The sequence below is a fragment of the Grammomys surdaster genome, unplaced genomic scaffold (genome assembly GCF_004785775.1).
Source record: "Grammomys surdaster isolate TR1022 unplaced genomic scaffold, NIH_TR_1.0 61753, whole genome shotgun sequence".
NCBI classification, from domain to species: domain Eukaryota; kingdom Metazoa; phylum Chordata; class Mammalia; order Rodentia; family Muridae; genus Grammomys; species Grammomys surdaster.
In genome coordinates this window covers 1-5,360 of record NW_021605873.1, presented here as the reverse complement: position 1 = coordinate 5,360, position 5,360 = coordinate 1, and the positions used below count along the sequence as shown (strand labels likewise).

The 5,360-nt window shown below is 42.6% G+C and overlaps 1 pseudogene; it reads right to left on the bottom strand.

The window, feature by feature from the left end:
• Nucleotides 1-94: 94 nt before the first annotated feature.
• Nucleotides 95-439, bottom strand: LOC114635231 (annotated as a pseudogene).
• Between the last annotated feature and the right edge of the window lie 4,921 nt (nucleotides 440-5,360).

The following is a 5,360-nucleotide window of genomic DNA, read 5'->3' as shown; positions in this document are numbered from 1 at the left end:
CACACACACACACACACACACACACATATCACAGATTAAAAATGACTTTTAAAGCCCCAGAATGTGATTTCTGGAGGCAATCGAAGGTTGACCATCACATTACTTTTAGATCTTGATTTGTCTCTGCCCACGGAAAGAGTGACATGAAATCATCCAGGGTGTCCACCACTGCATCAGCTTGACATTGCTCCAGCTCTGTCTTCCCAGCCAAATCTGTGTTTTTAGTCAAATATCTTGCTATTGCAAGACTCTGATGAAGTGTAAGTCCTTCCACCTCCAAAACAAGGGTTTTACCAAATGGAAGAGTTGGCTTGATTTTAGGCCAGTCAGCTTGTTCTATTCTGTGATCTTCATACTTTATGTCCAAATAAGCGAATATGTAATGAAAAATCTCAGCTCTTCCCTTCATATTAAAATAAAGCAGTTTGTAGTTTGGCATGGTACAATTCTGGAACTCATGTAAAAGGGTGAGATGCAGCAGCTCCTGTCTGTGTCCTAGTTCCAGTGCTGCTGTGGTAAGATGGGGTACGGAGAATGGGCCTCAAGCTTAGTGTATGCAACAAGAGGGATCTTGTCTATACCGAGAGTCCTTTTCCTGTGCTGTGTCTCTGTATCTCAGTTCGTGTCTGTCCTGTGGTTTCTGTGATGAGTGAGTGATAGTCACAAGACAGCCAGAGGCCACTTCCTTCACCTAAAAGCCTTCCTTTCTGCATTTCTCACATGAGATGCACGTGTCCAAAGGTCAGCAGTTTTAGAGGGTTAGTCCATTATCAGCATGGTTGGAAGCAGGGCAGCAGTGCAGGCAGACATATTGCTGGAGGAGCTCCAAGTTCTATCTTAATCCAAAGACATCTAGGAGAAGACGTTTTCTGACTTGGGTAGAGAGCCATATATTTATGCGTATATATATTTGGTATACACACACACACACACACATACACAAGTGAAAATATAGTAGCTTCATAAATGGTTTATATTTGTTTGTATATCTACTGCCCAAAAAACTAATCCTTTTGTAATCGAAACTTGCTAAGAGAACTTAGGTTAAATCTCAAGGTCTACAACATAAAATATGTTTTTATCTCAGCCACCAATGGTTTCAGATCCAATTCAAAATGAAAGAAGAACACAGAAGAAGCTCATTCTTCAAGTCTAAGCCAAGTGCAAGGTCAAAAGAGACAGTCAGTCTACTTTGGGAAATCAAGCCAGGTAGAGCCTCAAAACCACCCTTAAAAGTCAGGAGATAATTAATCACCAAATGACAGTACTTATGCTCTGTTAGGGCCACTTCCAAGAGAGTAACAAAACTCTCCCCAGGGCCATGGCAAACAGAAAAGAACTTTGACCCACCTGTGTTCTTACAAAGACACAGTGCCTTACTAGGATGGTCTACAGGCAAGAATGACCATCTTAATTAGTTTGTGTTTTCAGGTGCTTGCTTCTGCTTGGGCCTGGAATAAATAGGAAAATGTAGGCAGCTGATGGACAGTTGGCAATACTGGGATTAACTGCCACTCGTTATCAACATCATCATCAACATCATCATCCTCATCCTCATCATCATCATCAGCAGCAGCAGCAGCAGCAGCATTTTACATAGACTATTCTCTGGGACCAAAAACAAGACGGATCAGGTCTATGGCTCCAGCCAAAGACTCTAGAGCAGGGTTTTCCAACCTATGGGTCAAGACTTCTTTGGGAGTCAAATATCATATCCTTCACCTCAGGTATTTACAGTTCATGGCAGTTGAAAAATTACAGTTGTTTAAGAAGCAATGAAATCACATTATGGTTGGGGGTCACCATAACATAAGGAACTGTATTAAAGGGTCGCCACATTAGGAAGGTTGCATCTTCTGCTCTGCAGTAAGAGAAAAACAGGAATGCAAGAAAGAATGTTCTCAGGGAGATGAGAAAGAAAATGGGAGTCTCCATCTCCTAAACATGGCACCTGACAGCCTAGCAAGGACTGTAGAGGCGCAGGCCAGAGGCAGCCTGAAGGTAGGAGCTGGACGTGAAGGGGAGGGGGACGCTCTTAGGAGCCTCCCACTATGCAACAGCAGAAACATGGCTCCTGGGGATTAGCTCTGGCCACAACCCAGATGGATTCCGAAACTGGTTTGAGCTGGAGTGGTCAGTAAGGGGCAGTGAGTTCAGCTCGAAGTATGAAGAAAACAGAACAAATGTCCTGGTTTGCTTTAAAAATTATAATGCAATATTTAAAGTTAGATATGTAAACTCTATCAGTTCAGTTTGCACCCCTCCATACCTGACACCCCGAATAATAATCGATTGTAATATCCAACCCATGAGGTACACAATGGAAACCAATAATTCCTCCCCTTCCTTTATCCCCCAAATTGCCACATGGGCTTCGGAAGTCAGCCTCGCTCTCCTTATCACAATATGGCCTCCGGCCTTAATCTTTCTCATGTGACCTTTTATTATTTAGCCATGTAATATCAGAAAAGTTAATTTAAAAAAGAAAAAAAATTCTTGAAGCTCCGTTTCCTCCTTTTTCTTCTTCTTTCTTTCTCTCTTTCTTTCTTCCTTCCTTTCTTTCTTCCTTTCTTTCTTTCTTTCTTTCTTTCTTTCTTTCTTTCTCTTTTCATTTATACCAAAATAAATAGAACCCCACCATCTCCAAGGTTCCATCCAAAACTCAGGGGAGCCCCTACAGTGATTAGAAACAGAAACACTTCATCATCCTTGGTCTGGAAAAGAATAGGAATAATGGAGGATTGTGAACTGTGGGGAAAAAAAATTATCCCAAGTAACACAATGCTTTCATGATCAGTCATTAAATGAAGGAAGATTGCAGGTCCAGGAAAAAAAAAATTCTTCGCTGATCTGCAATCTAATGTCCACCCAAGAGGAAATACAGTCATGTGATTTATGAATTATCATATGTAGCATTCCTCTAGTGTTTACATAGAGTGCCCCAGTGTTGTAATTAAGGTTGCCAGTGGGGTGCCTCTGCTCACTGCTAACTAAATGAATTCCCATCTGCTTGAATCAGGAAAAGTGTGATTGTGCGAAATTTCAGACGCTCAGTGGTCCCCCTTGACAGTCCAAATCAGTCTCTGTCTCGCTCGGCACAGCTTTAATTACCTCATTAGGGCCTAATTGCTGGTTCTTTATGAATAAACCAACCAATCGCCCTGAGTACAGATTCCCCCTTTCCTAGAAAATTCCCTTACCTATGTGTATTTCTCTTTGTGTCCCTGAAAACTAAGCAAGGTGAAATGGAGTATAGTTTGGCTCATGGGGCTTGAGACCAACCCAAAATATTATCTGTTCTCAGGGTCACCATAAGCCATGGAGGTGACTGAACATTCCTGCCATTTTTTTTTCTTTAATTTCTGAATGTTATGCCTAGGATCATCGGAGGACCAGTCAACCTATTTACACCTCTTACTAAGACTGGACCTTAGACAGTCCCTGGGATCACACTGAATTTTAATTCATTCATCTCACAAGTGTCACAAAACTCTTGAAAAGATGCAGTGTTTATCTGCATTAAACCCTAGCTAAATCTAGCCTCTATGGTCTTCATAAGAAAAAGCAATGGCCACCATTTACTAACTATGTGCCAGGCTCTAGGCTATGACCTGCACAGACATTATTAGCATTACGAGTCATTTTGACCAACGGTAATTCTTTATTATTCACTGTGTCCTTCTAAAGATGAAACTGAGGCCTTGATTGGATTTTATAGTTTGTGTGTTTGTTTGTTTGTTTGCATGTTTGTTTTATACCTATCCAAATGAAATTGAGTGGGTAGGGAGGTACAGAAGGCCCTAGGAGAAGATTCTAGGAGATATGAAGATGATCAAAATACACTGTATGAAATTCTCAAAGAGTGAATAAAAACATCATTTAAGACAGAAAGAAAAAGAGAGAAAGGAAGGGAGAGAAAGGGAGCCAGGGTGAGCAACTATAGCTCATGAGACAAACACTGCAAACATCTTTAACATCAGGAAGAAACTACATCACACTCAGAAGCATCTGAGCCAAAACTACCACCAGACCAGCAAGGTCACGGACTGCTAGAGTCACCAGGCTTCTTGTCCCATTGGGAACACCAGAGTTGGCATCAGAGAATCTCATTTCTAGACTCCCCTGCAATGTGAGATCTGTGACTTCCATGTCAGGCATTCCTGTCATCGTCCAACACTTTCCCAAGGGCAAGCTACAGCCAGGTCTATCTGCCATTCACCACTCCACTAAACTAATATTTGGATGACCAGAGAAACAAATGTCCCCACCCCTATTGACAGCCAAACCTTTCTGTCATCCGTCATCTCTAGAATTCCATTTTTTTGGATCATCAAAGTTTCATTCACTGTCTGCCTCCGGTAGGAAATTTTCTATCATCCCTCGACCTATATCAGATTGTCCTGCTGAGTCCTCTGCCTCTTTAGAGCCACCACAGGGCAGCCTACCTCCTAAGCCTCACTTGACAAGGGACTTGGAGGCAAGACAACTAGCTTCAACAATTCTTCACTTAACTGACCCCACAACATGTGCTTCTGTTGTGTAATCCTAAATGTCTTTTTCTCATTGCATTGTCTAACTCCTCCCATTTAAGCCCAAATAGGGAACAACTTGTGATTCACGTTCTCACCATACCTGAGTCACAGTATCAGTCTGGGTGATCTCGGAGTCCATGTGGCTGTCCCACGGAACGCCTGACCTTGCAAGTTCTTAGGCCTCCTCATGCCAAGGACCTAAGTTTTATCCCAATTCTGTCACCCGTGTGCATAACCACACCCTGAAACTGCCCATTCCACAGAACTGCTTTACTGATGCGAACTTAATCTCTACCATCCCACAGACTGACCACACAACCTCCTTAAACTTCCTGCTCTCTCTGCTGAGCCTTCAAACCTGCTTTTCAACCTCATGAAAACTGCTAAGCCTTTAACCCACACTGTTGGCTGCATCCAGTCATCCGGTTGCTTCCGTTCATCGGGCAGCCTCAATGTCTTCTTCACTCTCTTATCAGAGTCATCTTCTTGACTCATTACTGTTCCTCCAAATGAATCTGCCGAAACCCTTGACTCGAATAATTCCTAAGTCCGTTTTTTCCCCTCTGATATTTCACTTGGGCAGGTAGGGTAGCGCAGGAGGAAGATTGCACAAGGTGAATTTACGAACACCTGATCTTCACCCCAAGATATTACCTTTATGATTGCCATGTAAGCACGGGTTTCCACATCATTGTGCCCCATAAACCCTGCTTCAAATCCTCACCACACAGAATTCACCTATCCTTTACACACAGTAGAACCAAACTCTTGATTTAACCAAACAGAAAGTTGGAGGAAGAATCGCCTCAACTCTCCCTCCCTCCCTCC